Source organism: Tympanuchus pallidicinctus, unplaced genomic scaffold (genome assembly GCF_026119805.1).
Source record: "Tympanuchus pallidicinctus isolate F22 unplaced genomic scaffold, pur_lepc_1.0 scaffold26, whole genome shotgun sequence".
NCBI classification, from domain to species: domain Eukaryota; kingdom Metazoa; phylum Chordata; class Aves; order Galliformes; family Phasianidae; genus Tympanuchus; species Tympanuchus pallidicinctus.
Window position 1 is genome coordinate 5,913,543 of NW_026294743.1, and position 19,217 is coordinate 5,932,759.

The following is a 19,217-nucleotide window of genomic DNA, read 5'->3' on the forward strand; positions in this document are numbered from 1 at the left end:
TGTGTATCTGGAAAAATGTGTGAAGATCTGTAGGGACCCACATATATTTCCAATTCTGGAGTGAATATGTCAGACTCTCACTTTAATCATCTAAATTAATATGAAGTGCTTATTTCTAGACATTGATACTGACATATTTTAGCTTGGCAACAGTTTTTTCCTATCCAAAGATAACATGTCTCAAAAAAGACTGTATAACTGAAGTAGGATATGGTATAATTTTATTTCAGTATAGTCTTATCTACATTTTGACAGAGCTCTGAAAACTTCTTCATGCTGTGTTAGTGTGTTTCAGTACATTTTAAAAGCATCTTAATAAACATACATTCCACAATGACTTCTCGAGAACCATAACATTAATAATTTGTAAGCTTAAATCATTAAAAAGGCTGTGCAAAGTAGGGTGTATTTGATTTCACAACACAGACCTTTGAAAGTGTACCAGTATCCTGTGTCACTAGGGCCTGGAGGAAGAAAAGCACAGGGATTTCTTTCCTCAAAGAAGTCAGAAAACAAGCGATAAGGTTTTTGTAGCTGTGCATTCTGAGAATTTAGTTGGTGTGTAGACTGACATAGTTGAATGAGTATATATTGTCAGTTCAGTTGGTGTGTGTCGATTCTCAGTAGATGTAAATGTCAGACCAGCAAAGTAGCTTAGGAGGAGGTTGAGGTCAACTGTAATTATCTGCACTCAGCACAGCTGATGCCAGGGGCACTTACTTCCTGTACAGATTTCTGCTGTGAGCGTTTGAGGCCAGTTCTTCTGGATTTTTCACAGTTCTGACTGAGCATTTTTTGCAAAATATTCTATATTCCTAGCTGTGTGAACCATCCATGTTGTAAAGAAGTAAGATTTAAATTTCTGATACATGATTCACAAGTCAATTGTCCCCTACTAAATCACATTTTTTACTATGAAACCAGTTCAGGGATTTCAATGTTAAATCATGTTTGGACAGCATACCGTTTTTCAAGGATTTTCTTTTGCCTTATGTGTGTGTCAGTTACTGCAATAGTAAGCAGATTTTTAATTCCTATTTGATTCAAACAATGAACATGCAAATGGATGAAAATGTGCTTTCATCTATTCAAGGAGCAATGAAGAGATAATGGATGATGAGAAGATTAAGCTTTTTGTGTCCCGAGTAATGCATACATACAACCTGGCTTAGCTGAAAATTAACATCTGAGAGGCTGCCGACTCATTTCACATAAAAGGTAACAGTACAGGCTCAATCCACCAGATTCTCATAAAATACTGAGGCTCGGATGTCAAATATGATGGGCCATGTTAGAACAGAAGAAGGAATTGCCTACAAGATACCTTGGGTTGTAGTAGTTTGTTGTTCAGAAATTATACTGGGGCTTTTCCTTATATGTGTTGTTCCATGGCCAGATGCAAACTAAAATATGAGAAGCAAACAGAGTTTAATAACATTGATGTTGTGAACACACAAGGCTGGAGACCAGCACATGTCATAAACTGCATGCTGATGGAAGGTAGCCACACACATAGTGTATGTGAAGCTCTGTGGTTTCATATAATTAACATCTGCTTTCTTCTTTATTGTCCTTTTTTCACAGAAGATTTGTTCCAGACTGGACTAGTGCCCTGTTACTTGAAGTTGTCTTATGATAAAGAATCACAGAGATTTACAACAGTCCTATAAAAGATAATGTTTATTTTCCTAGATAGTTCTGTGCCAAAGATATTTCTGAACCTGTACCAGGTTCTCAGAGTCAGAACGACTCTGAATAAAGTCAGACAGACTGCTGAATAAAAAGGAAATAATGTTGACTTTGACCTTTGAAAAAATTGAACACCTATAATTAATAGAGGAGTTAAGATATGATCAGTAAACTCCCTTTCAAAGCACATATTTTTTGAAATGCCATCCCTGTAAGGTATACTGTACAAAATCTCAGAAGCTCCTTTAAGAGGGTCCTAAGCCCCCCTTCTAAACAAATATTTCCATAGCATTCATTTTCTCACAGAGATCCTAACCTAAACTTCCCGTGTAAATACTGAGATGCTGCACATAATTAAGTCAAAGCAATGAATTGTGATTCAAGGACTGCCAAAAGATGTAAAAGTCTGAATGAGACAGCCTAACTGAATCTAAATAAAAGATAAAAATTAAAATGAAAAAAAAGGTTGTGTTTCTTGTGAAATATAAGATGCAAAAGTGCTTATGAAAATATCAGTTACATTCATAGGAATCAAAGAATCATAGAATGGTTAAGGTTGAAAAGGACCTTTAAGATCATTTAGTTACAATCCTCCTGCTACAGGCCAGATCACCTCCCACTTAGACCAGGTTGTTCACTGCCCCATCCAACCTCTTCAAATTTCTTCAGTTACATTAATCCTGTGAATCTTGTCATTAAGTAAGAAATACGTTTTTGGCTATGTATCTCCATATTGCCAAGTCTCAAATACCACACAAAAGGGAAGCAAAACACCCCCAAAATTGCACAAATCATTCAAGAAACTTGAAGTCATGAACTTCTCTATTCTTTCTTAAGAACAGATGCAGCAAAAGCCACTTTGCTCATTCAGACGGTCTAAGGTATGATGAGGAAATCTATCAGAGAACTCCCGACTGAAGGGAGAGAAAAATTTTAAATGTGTCATATGAGATTGGGTAGTGTCACCATTTCCAATAGTTATATACAGACACAGAGGTGTCAGCACTGCTTTTCTTCAGTCTGACAGGCTTTCATAGGTGTACAGAAATGTCTAGAATTTCAACTGGATATTTGACTTACAGTGGTAAACCAGCCACTATTTGGGCCTCACAGATTTAATGATGTAGGCCCATATCTGCTCCTGTTACTCTGGAAGAACATTCTTGGTTGCAGTGAAATTGCTGTAGATTTACTATAAATATGACTTTCCCAGCAGGGGCAGATCATTCTCCCTCCTTCCTTCCCTCCTTCCATTCTCCTCCCTCACTCCCTTCCTTTCTTCCTTCCTTCCTTCCAAGAAAAAAAATAAGAAAATAGCCTTGTGAGAAGACTGCTTGTATGAAGATTGTACAGATGTAATCAGTTCTAAAGCACGTACTGAAGAATGAATTTGGAGAAAGGTGTGTGTAAGAGAAAGTTGCTAAGATTTTAATAGCTTGAAGCTATTAAATTCCAATTTGGACAAATTCAGCCTGTAAATAAATTTAAGATTTACTTATCAAGGCAGAAATGAAATCCTGAATCAACCTGTGTAGAATGTGTTCAGATTTCTTGTTGGCATATAAATCTCAGTCTGGAGACTGTTGTTTCTACATAGGCTGTAAGTAATTCAAAGCCTGTTTTTAAGGTAAGAAGGTAAGAATGAGATGGCAAAACAAATGTTTTTTTTTCCATAGAAAAATAAATCTCTGTGCCTGTGGGGGGTTGTGAGGGGAGAAGGGGTTTACAAGTGTTTTGAATGATGATGGAATCAGTTTTGTTGATACCATTTGGCTTATAGGGAAATAAAAAAGACTTTGCAACATTTCCTGAAGGCGCTGAGCTTCAGATCTGACAGGTTGCTGTAAGCATTTTGATCTATAGCCACAGAATACCAATAGGCTACTTATTTTTAAATCAGATGGGTTTTTTTTATGTTAGGGTTTAGAATTGGTATATGCATTTGTTACTAGTGTGTATATATGTATATATGTATATATATATGCTGTACCAGAATAAGTGTGTATCAGTATTTTAAAAGTGAATATCAGAGGAAAGAAAGTCTGCACTGCTGATCTATGCTTTAAAGTTAGATTGATTAACTGTTGCTATTAGAAACGCATGTTAGAGTTGGCTTGATTTCCAGGTGAAGCTTCATGTTTTTCTTTACTGTCAATTGTTAGCAAAGCAGTGTAGAACTTGAGTGTTGTGTGAACAACGTAGATACATGACCCTGAAAATTTTTATTTTTTTTTTTTTATGGCCATAAAACTCTCCATTTTTTCTTTAGATGATGTTTGGACAGCCAGCAAATTATTATTCTAAAACAGTAAAACATCACATGCCATAATAGGCAGCTGCCTAATGCCATTTTCTGTGCTATTTTCTGAAGTGCACAGGGACAGTGGCAAAGAATGAAATTCCTATTTCATAGTTATACAGGTGCTGCTGATTAGGATAAGGTCTACAATGATTGTTTTATCCCAGTCCTTTTTATCTGCTTCAAAAAGAGATGAAGCTAGCCCTGTGTCTATATTAAATCTCTTTCTCTGGAGACAGTTTGTGTAAGTAGGCTAAATTTTCAAGAACACATAATAATAAATAAACTCATATTTATAGTAGCTGACTGGATTTGGCATGGCTGCCTCTTGTGCAGCTCCAAAGAAGTAATGATTCACAGTTCTTATGGACCATGAGTGTTTGTTTTGGAGGCTGTGCACTGTACATGATTTCAAATACCGTGGCCATGATTGTTTCTCAAGAGTATGAGTGTAGACATTATGTCAAATCAGTATTACACAGACAATGCAAATTTTAAAACGAGAGGTTGTTTCAGGATGAATATTGCAATGTTTTTTATTATTCACATCTGTGTAGTAATTCATTTTGCTTTACTAACAGTAAGATTTTTACTATGCTGCAGTAAAAACAATGATATATACCTTAGTTCCCATTAAGTCTCGAATGCCTGATTATTTATATTGATAAATGACAACAAATAACGTTACTCTGTTTTTCCTTGCGTGTTTACCTTTGTAAGTCAGGCATCCTCCAAATTCAAACACAGTTACTATGACTCGGAGATGGTAAACGTGGAAGACAGGTGGGCAAGCAGGCAAATAGTGACTAAACAAACATCTGTCTCTGGTGCTATAGGTAATGCAGTATCCTCAAAAAGAAAACTAAAATTTGTTATAATTATGTCTTTTGCGATTGCAATATGATTGCAATCAATACAGATAATACAGTGAGGATTTATGCAGTATTTAAATCAAAACATTGTTAGCTGTTTCCTCACATTTTAAATGTAAAATGCAAACAATTAAAAAAAAAAAAAAAAAAAGAGCTATAGTGTTGAGTTTGAGGAATTGGAATGAGATTCCACTAATTTGACACTTAGATCTGCCAAACATTACATTCGTGATGCAGTACAAATCTTTTAGATGGCAGTATTCTTCGCTTCTTTTGCACCAAATCTTAGAATGGGTTTTTTTTTTTTGAAGGGGCCTTAAGATCATCTAGTTCCAACATCTTGCCATGGGCAGGCATACCTCCCACTAAAAGAGGTGATGTCCAAAGCCCCATTCAACCTGGTTTTGAACACCTCCAGGGATGAGCTGTCAAAATCTCTTAACATGCTTCCATCTTCCACATTTAGCATTTTTGGGTTTTGATAAAGAAACAGAAGAATGTTTCAACCTATAACTTGGGCTCATTTCCTGGCCTTTAAAAGCTAAGAGCCTTGGATTTCATTGGCAGTATTTAGATCGAAAGTGTCCCCATTTTGATGAAAACTATGGCTTTATGTGTGGTAAAAACATTCTTCTGGAAAAAAAAAAAAAAAAAAAAAAAAATTGAGATATTTCTGTGAAGTTCATTTACCATAGAATTAATATACACACACTAACGGTTTTAAGAACTCAGGAGTTATGGTAAACAATATTTTAGATGATTAAGCCATTCAAAAGTCCTAACTTCAGTTACAATTGCCAGTCTCCCTTGGGTGTTTTAACAAGAGAGAGGGAGAAAGATGGAGAAAGACACTATATATCTGTATTCAATTTCAAGAATTTGAAATCGGTAACAGGAAAAAGGTCCTCATTCTTTTAATTGATCATAATGATTAAAAAGGGGGTGCCATCTTCATTCAGCAACCAATTAAGTTTCTATAAGTAACCCTCTTGTATGCCAATGTGCAGAATGCAGGTACTGTATCTGTATCATAAATTAACACAAGCTTAGAATTGTTCTGTTTTGACTATCAGGAAATGAATGAACAACCCATAATACCCATAATATATATTTTAAGTATGTCATTATGAAAACAAGGAAGACTCTTATTGGTGTCTTTGACAGCTTTATGTGTAGTGAAGATGCTGCCTTAGGACATGATTACAGACTTCCATTTCATTCTCCAGTTTTATGAATTAAGCAAAGCAGAACAGAAATAAAGCAAAAAAAAAAAACCTTGATAGACAGAGAAAGTGAGTGTGTAGAACTGTAGATCACTGGAGATGGTAAGTCTTTAAACTTACAGTGCACAATCTCTTATATTTACATTGAAAGTAATTTTTTTTAACTCCCCCTTCTTTTCTATAATGCACAGTTAACACAATGCTGTTGAAAAAGCAATCAGACTTCATTTCCTAGTGTTTGTTGGAAAAATATTAATTTACATTGAAGTGCAGATTCTATTCCATCTAGAATGTCTGCCTATTCAAACAACTTAATTCTTCAATTAGAAGTGATTTTTTTTTTTTTTTTTTTTTTTTTTTTTTTTTAACAGCACGCAGAAAAATTTTCTGTGATGGAACACTTGCTTAGTTTGGAAGTCAGATCATCTACAGATAGTGCTGTAGCTAGAAAACTGTCCTAAATGGACCTTTTTTTGCATTATTTTTAATGTAGAAATAAAATAATGAATATTAAAGCAAAATAAATTATACTTTGGTAGGTATTTCCTGATAGAGAATTTGCAGTATCCATTTACATACATATTCTTCTCCTTCTAAGACATATTCTGCAACTTCTAAAATGGAAGAAGTTCAATTTTTAAGATTCAAATAAAGACGAACCTAGATATGTAATACAAACATTTTTAAACAATATCTTACCTGTAGCCACCAAAATGAGAGAATTTTCTATTTTATGTTACCAAAGAAAGAAAGTGAACATCATTTACAGATGTGGGTTATATTTTTTCCCATTTAGAAAGTGTTAATCAGATTTCTTTATGTTTAAATAGAATTGTGAGAAAGCATGAATTTAGACAAGTGAAGAATATAGCCAGCCTCTGAGTTTTGCTGTGAGCTTTGCTATGAATCTGTCTATACTGTCAGTACTGTCCTTATTTTCAAAGACCATAATCAAAATCTTTGTGACTGTCATGTCATTTTGCTGTACAGTCAAGAAGAACTGTGAAGTCACATGCTGTGCTGTGTCTTTCATAGTAAAGTTCCTAGTGTTTTTCAAACTTGGTTTTCAGTTACCATCATGTAATTCAGTTTCATTGTTGTTTTTTTTGTTTTGTTTTTAATTTTAAGCAGAACTTGAATTCTGAAAAAGTTGAAAATATTTTTTAATATCTCCTTATGTGATTTATTTTGTAACACTGGTGATGTGATACATTTCTGTCAATAGAGAATGTTGCAGTTATATATGTATTTTAGAGCAGGGCTCTTCTGAAAATTATATATTTTTTTTCTTTTAACAGCTGTTATTTGTTTTAGTATTAGTTTTATATTTTAGTATTAGTTTTTTCAATAGTTATTATCCTTGCTTGCTCTTCACTAATGTTGGTCTTTTTTTTTTTTTTTTTTTTTTTTTTTTTTAACTGAAATATCTATTAAGCAGGCATCATCTGGATAAATGTGAAAGATGGTATTTTCAAGAGATAGGTTTACTTTCAGATCCAGTGAGTACAAAATCTTAACATTTAGTGAGGCTTTATTTTTGAAGCAGTGTAAAAGAAAATGTTAAACTGGAGAGGACTGTTTTTCATCAGTCTTTGTGTCAAGCTGTGGAAAGCCTTGAATTCTTATTCTTTAAACTAAAACCCATAAATCAGCCAAGCAGAATTTACAGATCAGTCCAGATTTACTCATAAAAGTTAACAATGTAATTTTTATTGGATGCTAAAAATCATGAACCTGATAGAGTTATCCAATTTATGACGTGACAATTTCTCCTCTCCCTCCGAAGCTATCCTGTCACACAGGTAAATCTCTCCTTTAACTATAAAAGCAAACCATCTTATCATCTTTTCCTATTATGTTTCCTCTCTGTCCTAGTAGCTTTTCTCTTAGGTATTTCCCATTTAACATATCTATTCTATTTCAGATCTAGTATTGTTTTCTTGTATTACCTTTGAAATGTATACTTTTCATTTCAGATCTAGAGCAGAATGCGTATCTCTGTACAACTAGATCTATGACTTTGTCTGATAGAAGACAATGTCTTTTTGAGATACTATCATGCCTGTATCAACTCTGTAATTAGAAGAGTTATTACATTCTTATTTAGTTCCTCAATAATACCAAAATATCAGAGTGAAGTAGGGTTTTCTTTAGTTTAGAGTTTCCTACTGGAAACAAGTTTTTAAAATGATAATTCACTCATAATGGGAAAATAATTACATAATCAGAGAATAATTAGGAAAAAATATTTTTGAATATGGTATATTTAGAAATAATAGAGATATTGTCTGGAATATGATCCAGACTATTGTTCAGCTCTCAAATATTGTTCCCTGTAACCTGATTTTATGCTATTTTTTCTCATTTTCATTTCTGGATATTAAACTGTATTAATCTAAAAATTAAATTCACCTTTCCCAGGTAAGGTATTTCATGTTGCAGACCTTATATTCAGATAGACATGAGAAAAAGTAGAACAAGTTTTTATTAAATTATAAATATGAGGGAGTATTTCTTGACACATTGGCTCTATTGCAATAAGATTCATATGATGAACATTTTGATCACGTTTTATTTCAGATTGAATTCTACCTTATGCAAATAGATAAGTCAAGTCATACATATATATTGTGTATATATTTATACATAAAATAAAAAAATAGGTCGGATCTGTGAGTTTCTAGACTACGTTGCTGTTTATAATGTATCTTGAATAGAATAGCATGGTATGGTTGACGCATCTACATCTACAGTTTCTCAAACTGTTTGGCAATGTTTAACATAACATGTTCTTAAAAAAATCTCCTAAAATTTCAAAATTTAATGATAAATACAATTACACTGGCTATTCCGAACAACTGTTGTAATAAGATAAAAGGTAGGAGAAGGTGATGAGTTATGATTGGGTTTACTTATAGGCATACAGTAGTAGGATACGAGACCTGAATTGTGTGAGGGAAAGGCAGTCATCAGTAAATCTACAGATGAGCCTTCAAAACTCTGCTTAAGATTCTGAACACAAAAGATATTTTAGTTTTAAGAGTAAAAGTGAGGTCAAATGGCCAATGAAATTAAAATTGATAAAAGCAAATTAATATTCTTGAACATATAAATGCAAATAAATTAATATTGTAATAAAAGTAGTTTTAAGTTTATAAATACTGGTGAGCTCTAATTTATCTATTTATATCTAAGATGAAATGTTTATCCATTTGACAGATCTGTCAAACCGTCAGCTCAGATGCAAAGAGAATGTTAAGCACATTCTATGATGAACAGATACAGAAACAGGAACCATCCAATGTTTCCAGTATACATGCCCATGAGATAACAACACCTCAATACTGGGCACTGTTCTGGATCCTACATTTTGAAAAGGAAATGTCAAAAGTGTACAGTAAGAACTATAAGGGTTGTCCAATTGCAGGGTTGCTTTTATATCCAGAGAGAATATTTGGACCATAAATCTTCATCCTGGAAAAAAAAAGATTAATTTAGATAGGGCACAGTATATGCTTTTAAAGGATGTTTGTTAAGGAAAAGGTGAAAATCAAGAGATTGTAATCCATGTAATAACCACATCAAATGAGGCAAACAATAACTGGATGTAAAACAAACACACTTATGAAAGAGTAAACATGCTTAAAACAAACAAAAGTATTTCCTCACAAAGCAATGGAATTAAATTTCATGATACATTTTAAATGCTAAAATTTTAAATGGGGTAAAAAATAAAAACCTGAATAAATTCATAAAGACCATAATTATAATCATCCATTACATAAAAGAGAAATGCTACTACACAAATGTTTGAAAGGTGAGAATGTTCACAAAGACTAGTGTGACTGATGACTTTTTCTTTCTGTTTTTCTACATGTCCTTTAGGCTTCAGTGGCCACTTGGTTAACAGGATATAAGGCCATAAGTACTTTTGTTCAAACTCTATTGTTTGCACCTAGTAAGATACAAATAAATATTTTTTTACCACTGTATTTTAAAAATCTCATGTAAAATTAAAAATGATGATCCTTGACATCAAATTTGAATAATTGCTAAGAAAATATACAGTAATGTTTGGCAGCTCTCTTTCAAACATGTTATATGAATCCTAATATTTCTCATTTTGTAAAGATTTTCCAATAAATTCCCAATATCAGCCTCATTTTTTCTTAACTATATATATTCCATAGCATGTTTCTGAAAGTAAAAGTGTTTCATTATTACTGCTGTCTGAAGTAAGCCTGGGTTTACAAACTTTTAGCCCTGGTTACCAAAATTAATATGTAAATAATAAGAACAAAGGGTTCTGTAATTTCTAATATCTCTGATTTTTCTTCTGCACATTCTTTTGTGCTCCTACCACAATTATCCATAATTTGACTTCAGAATAAACTAAACCAAGAACTGTTTACAACTGATAGCAATGAGCATTGCTGCATTCAGCATGGGAGACCAGATCTGAAACAGCTTCACTGACCATCTCTTACCCAATTTTGGCAAATGGTTGATTTTTCTTCTTCTTCTATTTCAACTAAAATTTCATTACCTTTTGTTTTACATTTATTTGTTTGTTTGTTTTGTTTTGTTTCTTTCCATAAAGACTACTGACTTGTGTCTTAATATTTCATTATACTGTAATCTCAAGGATCAAAGAAGTCAATCACTGCTGGAGATGTTGGTGTCCAAAAATGCTTAAAAGTTAATTTTAAAATGGCAAGAGAGAAATATACGTCATTGTTGTCATAAAACATTTCCTAAGCTTTTCTTTCTTTGTACGTGATTCATCCGGTTATCTTATGTGCAGAATTTTATCAGCTATGAATTTTAAATCTTGCAAGGAAAAATAAGTTAATTTTCAAGACATCTTATTAAGATATCTTTCTTTGGACTGAGCATCTGGATTAAAATATAAACATCTTTATTATCAGGTGAAAATATCACTTCTCACTTCTTACATAGGAAGCACATTTGGTACTAACTATTAGTAAGCAGAAAACAGGTCTTGAGTTTTGTAGTTATCCAACATTTCTTTGTATTGATATACTATAGAGTTCATAGATCTTGCCTGCTAAAACTTCTGGAGCTATTATTCTTCAGTTGTCTTTTACTTTGATCGACATAGGCTGGAAAGTCTAAATAAATAATTGAAGTTTTTTGCAAGGTTAATTTACTGTTAAGACCAATATGTGCCTTGCCACAATGTTTGAGTGGTAAGTTGCTTTTGTTCCCAGTTATTCTGATCTACTTAAATGCATGGATAAGACTTGTCTCTCCACTGCTATCCTCAAGCATAGCTATTCCGTTCTGCAGAAATACTTCAACTATTCTTGATGTATTATTTATATAGGCTAATCTTTCTAAATCAAAATATTGAAGCATTTGGTGTTGCACTGTAAAATTTGTATCAACTGTTACCTTGTTACTTTTGCTTAATGTTTTTAGCTTATGACGGTTATGAACACAGAGCTGGCTGATTAGGCAAAATTTGAGGTGCTTATTCTTTAAGAAGTTTGAATTGCTTACAAATCATATTTTTGATTATGCTGCTGAGGGTCACACTTAGAAAGTTGAAAATGTGATTTACACAGCAATGAGCAATCACGTTAATTCAGTCATTTAAAACTTGTTCAGAAACAAGAAGATGAAATAAGGAAATATATACAATGAGGCTAATTGTCATCAGCTTCTTAACCCTTTCAGTGCCATAACAAAGTTAAGTGCACTCTTCCTTTAGTGAATTTTTTTAATCCAGGTGTACTGATAGAAGGAATTCAAGTGATTAGTTGAGGACATCTGCCTTTTTGGCTGGCAAGAGATGGAATCTTTGCAGTCGTACACTATTGATAGTGCCCCCTTTTGCCATTCATTTTCAGGCAAATCTTTGTATTCTAAAATCTATTATTTAATTAAAACTGCTAAGAAAAAGCCACAGTGTCTCATGGATGAATGCAGAATTATTCATGGGCACAAATTCATATCTTAGGTATTAAAACAGAATATCCCCTATCTGTGCATTCCTTCATAATTTAAATATTACTTGTTTCTGATGGACTCTTTGACTGTGAAAGTCTTTCGTGTGTGCCAAAGCTGTTGAAACAGATTTTCTCTTGAACATGAACTTTCCAAGAAAAATCAGTTTTGAAGAAAGAAAAATTGAGGAAAGGGGAGAAAACTGAAAAATTTATCTATCCTTCTGTTTCTTTGTTTATAGACATTTTTTGTCTCATCAGCTTTATTTTACGCTAGGTAATGATTTGTTATCATATAATCTTGTCACTGTAAGCTTGGATGAGCAAGTAAATGAATGGAGCAGGAAGCTAGGTAATCCTTTGTAGCTGTGTTTAGCACCTCACATGAGAAGCTCCTGCTCCTGGAGCTTGCTTAATACTAGATGAATGCTATGGTTGAACAGCACAGTTCTGCAATTCGTCTTCTACGGATGTTGTAATAGCTCTTTTTACTGTTTTGTTTCAAATCAAGTTTCAAGACTAAATAATATCTAATTCAGAAATGACTAGGGTTTGTTTGGTTGGTTTTTTTATTTTTTCTTTTCTTTTTTTTGTTTTTGTTTTTGTTTTTTTTTTTTTTGTTGTTGTTGTTTTTGGACATTTTGACATCTTAAATGTGTGATCTATTCCTGTAGATTACAAATAAATAAATAAATAAATAAATAAATAAAATATCTTCCTCTTATACATCTGCTATCTTATAAAGTACACAGTGTCATCCTCTAATATAGCATGTTGAAAGATTTCATCAATAAACTCTGAACCATCAGTTTTACAAGTCTGTATGAAGAAGGGACAGCCCTGATAAGTGCTTGTGACTTTGCACACCAGTGTTCTTCAAACTGAAAACTCATTTGAGTAGTCTGTGTGTTCCTGATAAACATGGTGAATTCTAACACGGTAATATGTCATCAGCAAATATTATCTAGCTGGAAACAAATGAACAAATATAAACCACCAAAGCAACTTCCACACTAACTCTTCTCCTTTACCTATGACAGGAGCAAGTACATTAAGAAAGACAAATCATAATTCTTATACCTTTCTCCTCAAAAGTACAAAAAAATACTAAAAAACAAATTCAGACTTTTAGTGATGGTTGTATAACACACAATATCTGAAGATGTACCTTCAAAAAATCTGAGCAAAGAAAAAACTGAAGTCAGTTTTCACTGTGGCTGAAGATTATTTGATATCAGTGTAAATATCAATCTTAATTTAAAAGGAGATTGTGACTCATGTATTACTGTGGAGTTGTCTGCTCCTACTGACACATCTAAAAATAATGGAGAAAATAATTCCATGTATTCACTAGGAAGAGATAATTTAACCCAGAATTCCTCTTCAGCCTTCTGAATTCGTACATTCAGATGGCTGACCTTACAATCTTGAAAATGAAAATCATGAATGTCTTCTCCCTGGAGCTGACATATTATTTTATGGTTCTTTCCAACATTCCTGCTTAAGCACTATCATTCAGTAATGTTCTTTATTGGAGTTTGATTCATTCTTCAGGCTGTAACGAGCAGATACAGCCCTAAGTTTTTGTGGGTTTCTGTCTGTTTTTATCACACATATGACAAATGAGTTATTACAATTAAGTAAAACAATGTTAGGGATGCATGTTACAAGTAATCCTTATGAATAATTATTCAGAAACAAAACTACATGTTTTCATACATGTACTTTTGAATAAACTCAGAATAGATTTTGGTGCAGACATTTTCTTATCTGGTAAGAAAATCATCTCCATTCCAAAATCCTGAAGGGATAAAGTTGTCTATAGAATTTGTCCTTAACCAATAGAAATCTGCCCCTCCTAAATCTCAATAACTGTCTAAGGTAATCTTCAACAACTGAGCGCCGTCAGAGTTTGTACTAATGGTTATAATGTAGAGTCATCTAACCGATACCTTATTGCTACTTATCTAACATGGGCTTGAAATGAGGTGACATTGTAATAAGTTAATACAAATTACTTGTATAACTTTCACACTGCTTCTAGGCTGAGGCAAGCAATCAAAGGAAAGTTATTGTCTGCTTTTTAGAGATAATCATAATGTGTTCCATTTGATTAAATGTGGCTCACTGTTAAAATACTAGAAGAAAATGTCTAAGTGGTTTTTATTCTCCACCTTGTCTCAAACTTTCTGGTTATACAAAATTACATACCTGCATTTAAGAAAATAATGGTATTTATTTTGCTGATGAATGAAAAAGAGACTTCTTTCTGACTCATGAACACTTGCTATTGTAACATGGCCTAACTATAATTTGCAGATGTGTGCTAATGCCTATTGGTGTGACTTATGACATTTCCATTTATAATATAATAGTATGTCTGTAGACACTTTGTATTTACTGATACAGCAAAGCACTATCATAAGCACAGTTTTGATTATTTCCTTGATTCCTTCCTCATTTGGATCAGTGGAAAATAAAAGACTGGAATGGTACAGTTGGATTAACTGAGATCAGAGAATATACATGACAAGTCCTTTTTACTGTTATTTTTGCAAAAAGATTTGACAGACAAGCAAGTTTTACATGTGCAAGCAGTCTCTGAAAGAAGTGCAAGATACTCTTTCAAATTTGTGGACATGCAAAATTTACTATTTATACCAGAATCAAGTGAATAATTTTCACAGAGTGATTTATTCAGTGTATTTAGTTGCTTTTTATTCTGATGGAACAGACTTCAGTTCCCCCCTAAATTATTATTATTTGATGATTCTTCCTTTTAAATTTTACCTTAACTTATAAGATCCAACCTTAAGAATGTGTCTTCTGCTGTCTTTTACTTTTCAAGCTCTGCTAAGTGCTTGGTCGGAAAAAAACATAGGAGATATTGTCAAAAAGAAACTGCTCATACAAGCAGATCTAGAATGGATCTTCTGACCATTAGTCAACTATTTTGCATCTGTGAAGAACTATACTTGTACAAAGTCTTAATCAGGAAGTCTTTTAAGTGTTACCATACAGTGCCATAGAATACCCTGCAAATGAGCAATAAGATCTCTCTGTCTAAAAATGTGTCACTAAACGGTAGTAATGAAAACTTTAAAAGCTTACATTAACAGAAGAGCAGGTTTTTTTTTTTTTTTTTTAAATTATCTGTATGAAGTTTTCCATCCTTCTCGCAAAGACAGTGTTTCAGAGGAGGCAGGAGTCTGTCAGCTCACAGTAGTAATTTCTTTTTGTGTATATGTATATGTATATTGTGTATATATATAATATATATGTATATATAATATATATAATATATATGTATATTGTGTATATGTTTTGTGTATATGTGTATATGTATATTAATAGAATAAACATTTCATTAGTCTGATAACCTTGATCAGCAAACATGAAGGTAAATTATCTATTTGGATTTTGAATATTTTTAATTACATGTGTAACTTTATTACCTTCTAGAATGTAACATCTTTACTTTTAGGGTGACAGAGCCCTGGAATGAACTGCTGAGAGAGGTTGTGGATTCTCTTTCTCTGGGGATATTAAAAACTCACCTGGACACTTTCCTGTGCAACATACTGCAGGGAACCTGGACTACACGATCACCAGAGGTCCTTTCCAGCAGGACAATTCTGACACCACGGTGGCCATTCATTCCTCTTGGTGCTCCGAGAGAGTCTAGAAATTTAGGACATTATAAAACTTAGTTGTGTCTCTGGCAGGCAAAAAAAACATGAAAATTTAAAAACCTCAAACAATTTGTTACTTACACAAACTTGCAAAATAAAAAATGCTCCTGAAAGAAATATAAAATGTGAGAAAAAAAATCAGTCTGTTAATGAGATACATGTGGAAAAACATGGAACTGAATTTTCTTGAAAAATTTATTTGTAGAATATTATAATCAGTAACAAAAAACACTCATTTTTTTAATAAATACTTCCTTCCTTTTCAGAATTAGTATTAAGTAATTTTCTCATTTTTAAGGCCAAATATTATGCTTGCATAATGTAAGCCCTCTTTTAAAAGTGGAATTCCTACAAATCCCTAATACAATAAGCAATTTTTTTTTCCTAAGTATCCTTCCTAAGGCTTGACTTGTAACGGAATCCTAAATCCTGTGACTATCAAAGTTTGTACCTAATTACCTGAGTAAAAAATATAGCGAGTATGATGTGCTATTTGTTGAGTCTGTTAAAAAGTTGTATAGTTGTGTATAGTGAAGCCTACTCAACAGCACTCTCAGATAATAGAACTCTTGTTCCCACATGCTCAGCTCTAGCTACATTAATCCAGGATGTGTAAAACAAAAGGAGCAACAGGTAAATTAAGCTATAATGAGCAGTAGCCTCTGGGAAGAGTGTAGGAGGTGAGGTTACTACATCTAGGATATCATGTATTGACTGGTTTTGTTAAGTGTCCTTTTCCCTGGGTAGGCTTAATTTGAGTGGTTATCAAGCGTCAGTAATAGCACAGAAATCTTGGATTAGACATTGCTATTCACAATTTAAATCCAGATTAGAAAATTAATTTCAGATTTTGAGTGAGTAGTAGGTGAGAGCAGGTTCAGCATGTATCAGAGTTCTTCCATGGAAGCTGAGTAACTTACACTGGTTTATGCCTGCTTTTCATTTAAATTAATTCTCAAGAACTAATAAGTCATATTAGGTTTATGCTGACTCATTTCTTTCATTGTACAGAATATTGTGACTCAATAATTGTAGCTTGAAATACCATAGTTAATTTTAGTTCGAAGACTTTTTTTTTCCAAACTGCTAGTTGATGATGTTATTTCCCTTTTTCAAGGGAGAATAGGCAACTTCTTTTTCAAAAATAAAATAAGGAAATGAAATGGCTCACAGAAAGAGTTTTAAAAACACTTATCAAAACAGTTACTGACTCATAAAATGCTTATCAAAACTGTCTTTCAAAAAATAAAGAAAAAATCTCCAAACAAAATGAAAAAGAATTTTTAAAACATATCTCACTTTTACTGTCTTCAGTAGCTCACAAGGAGATCTAGACATATTCTGTCCAGTTCTTTTTCTGCTCTACATAGCATACGTGTCTTTTAGCTCTGTAATTTTCTCCCACAGAATCTCTTTCCCTCTCTGCAGTTTTATGACTCCCAATTTCCTTTGTTGTACCATCTGGTTCAGTCCATGTCTCTGGGGCATTATTCCTTTCAGACACAACGTAAGTAATAACGCCATGATTAACTTTTGAACTGTATGTGGCATTTTACAGAAGCACTTCTTGAGCAGTTTTATCAGTGGAAAATAGGGTTACTTGCTGACAAAAAGAAGAATAAGTAATGAAAAAGCATAATGTCAGTTATTTTTAGTACTTGAAGTATTCTGCAAAATTCGGTCTTCATATACTGGTATTCACAGCTGAAAGTATTAGAATCAAATAGAGCTCATAAAATACTTAGAATTCTTGTGTAAGAAACTTCCCAGTTCCTATATTCCAAACCCTAAGAACATTCAGAAAACAGAGTATTCTTTACTTATGGCCTCCATGACCTTCTATTACCATCACTCAGACAAAAAACCCTGAGACCTCTCCTTTAACAGTTTTTCAGAGACTTGCTGCTATACCTGTTCACTCTGTTTTGTGCTCACTTACTCTCTTACAGGTTTCTACTTACTCTTCTAAAATCCATTCTTCCCAGAAAAGCAAATGAATTCATCACAAAATGAGCTTACCCAGCTGCCAAATTGAATGCTGGGGTGGAGTGGAAGAGAGACACTTTTTTGTCTGAGTTCAGGTACTTAATGCCTCAGCGGCCTAACTGCATAGAGGAGCTTAATCATAGAAGCATAGAATCACAAGGTTGGAAACGACCTATAAGACCATCTAGTCCAACCGTCTCCGTCTCCTCATCACCATCGCCACCACTAGCACTAAAATGGTTCTTTAATGGTTCTTTACATCTGCCCTAAATGACAACTGACTGCTAACACCCACCACTGTCAGCAATTCATAACAATTTCCATAACCTATCCATAGTATTAAAAATTTAATCAGGATTGTAATAAATAAGTTATGCACATGAGTTAAAGTGTGAACACTCACTGTACGGAAAATAAATAGAGAGCAAATAGACTTCTAGAGTGATTCAGTGCTACAGAGAAACCTAGTAAATTAGTAAAATTAAATCCTTTCAAAGTAGCTGTGAAATAATTCAAAAAGAACTGAAATAAAGTCATACTGAATCATAATAAGAGACTTTGTAATCGAAAACTGATTATTTTTTCACAATTACATTACACCTGAAAACTTTGCATTACTTTTAGTACATTATGCTTCTGCTTCAATAATTAGGCATTAGATAAGTCACTTACTTGCAGTTGCCAGTTACTACTTGAGATAATTTCTTCACACTCATCATACTCTATTTTTCTTTTGCTATTATTCACTTCTGTTTTCCTTTGCTGAATCTGAACAGTGTGTTTCATTCCTTCCAAACTATAGACTTTAACAAATCTCTAATTGAATATGACATCCTCAAGGGTGGATTTATATATATCACTTCAGGAATTCAACAGGATGACTTGGCAGCTTTGTTTTTTATGAGGTATGAAGTTATATCAACCCCCAGGAAGGAAAGAAAGTTAGTGAGGAGGCAAGGACTGCAGGCATCACACTGTTCAGAGACGAATTCCTGATGGAACTATTTGCATCAGCTAGCTCTTTAAATCATTCTGTGGTTGTAATAAGATAATCATGGCCAAAATAATAAGCCTCAGAGATTTTAATCTGAAATTCTAGTCCAAAGCTGAGAGTCTCCACAGTGCAGCAAGAGGCAGTTCAGACTTGTTGACCTGCCTTAGTTGTACATTTACCTCCAGAACTGAATCTTTAGCTTTCTTAGCACTGCTGAGCAGGTAAGCATGGTTGTCAGTCAAGGGCTGAGAGTGACACAAATGGCCTCAAAGAAGACAGATGTGTTTATTACCCTGTATTACAATATAATATACCTTGATATCTCTTGCAACCTGCCATAGAATCTCTCATCACTATTTCTATGACATGGTTTGTCCATCAACTAATCTGACAGATCATTTTTATTGTTTTTGAACCAAATTTTCATGAATGCTAATTTATCATAGCATCAAGCCACTTGTTTAACTTTGAACTATACATAGTTACTGAGACT

At 33.3% G+C, this 19,217-nt stretch overlaps 2 long non-coding RNA genes across 3 annotated transcripts in view; both read right to left on the reverse strand.

Annotated features, from left to right (window-relative positions):
* The window catches only part of LOC128084300 (uncharacterized), a 225,282-nt gene that overhangs the window by 47,779 nt on the left and 158,286 nt on the right, over positions 1 to 19,217 (reverse strand). The gene's annotated exons all lie outside the window — the stretch shown is intronic.
* Positions 9,155 to 15,729, reverse strand: LOC128084301 (uncharacterized). The gene is made up of 2 exons (XR_008208451.1): positions 15,610 to 15,729; positions 9,155 to 9,557 (listed from the first exon to the last, which is right to left on the reverse strand). It is a non-coding gene; the product is annotated as an uncharacterized LOC128084301 (long non-coding RNA).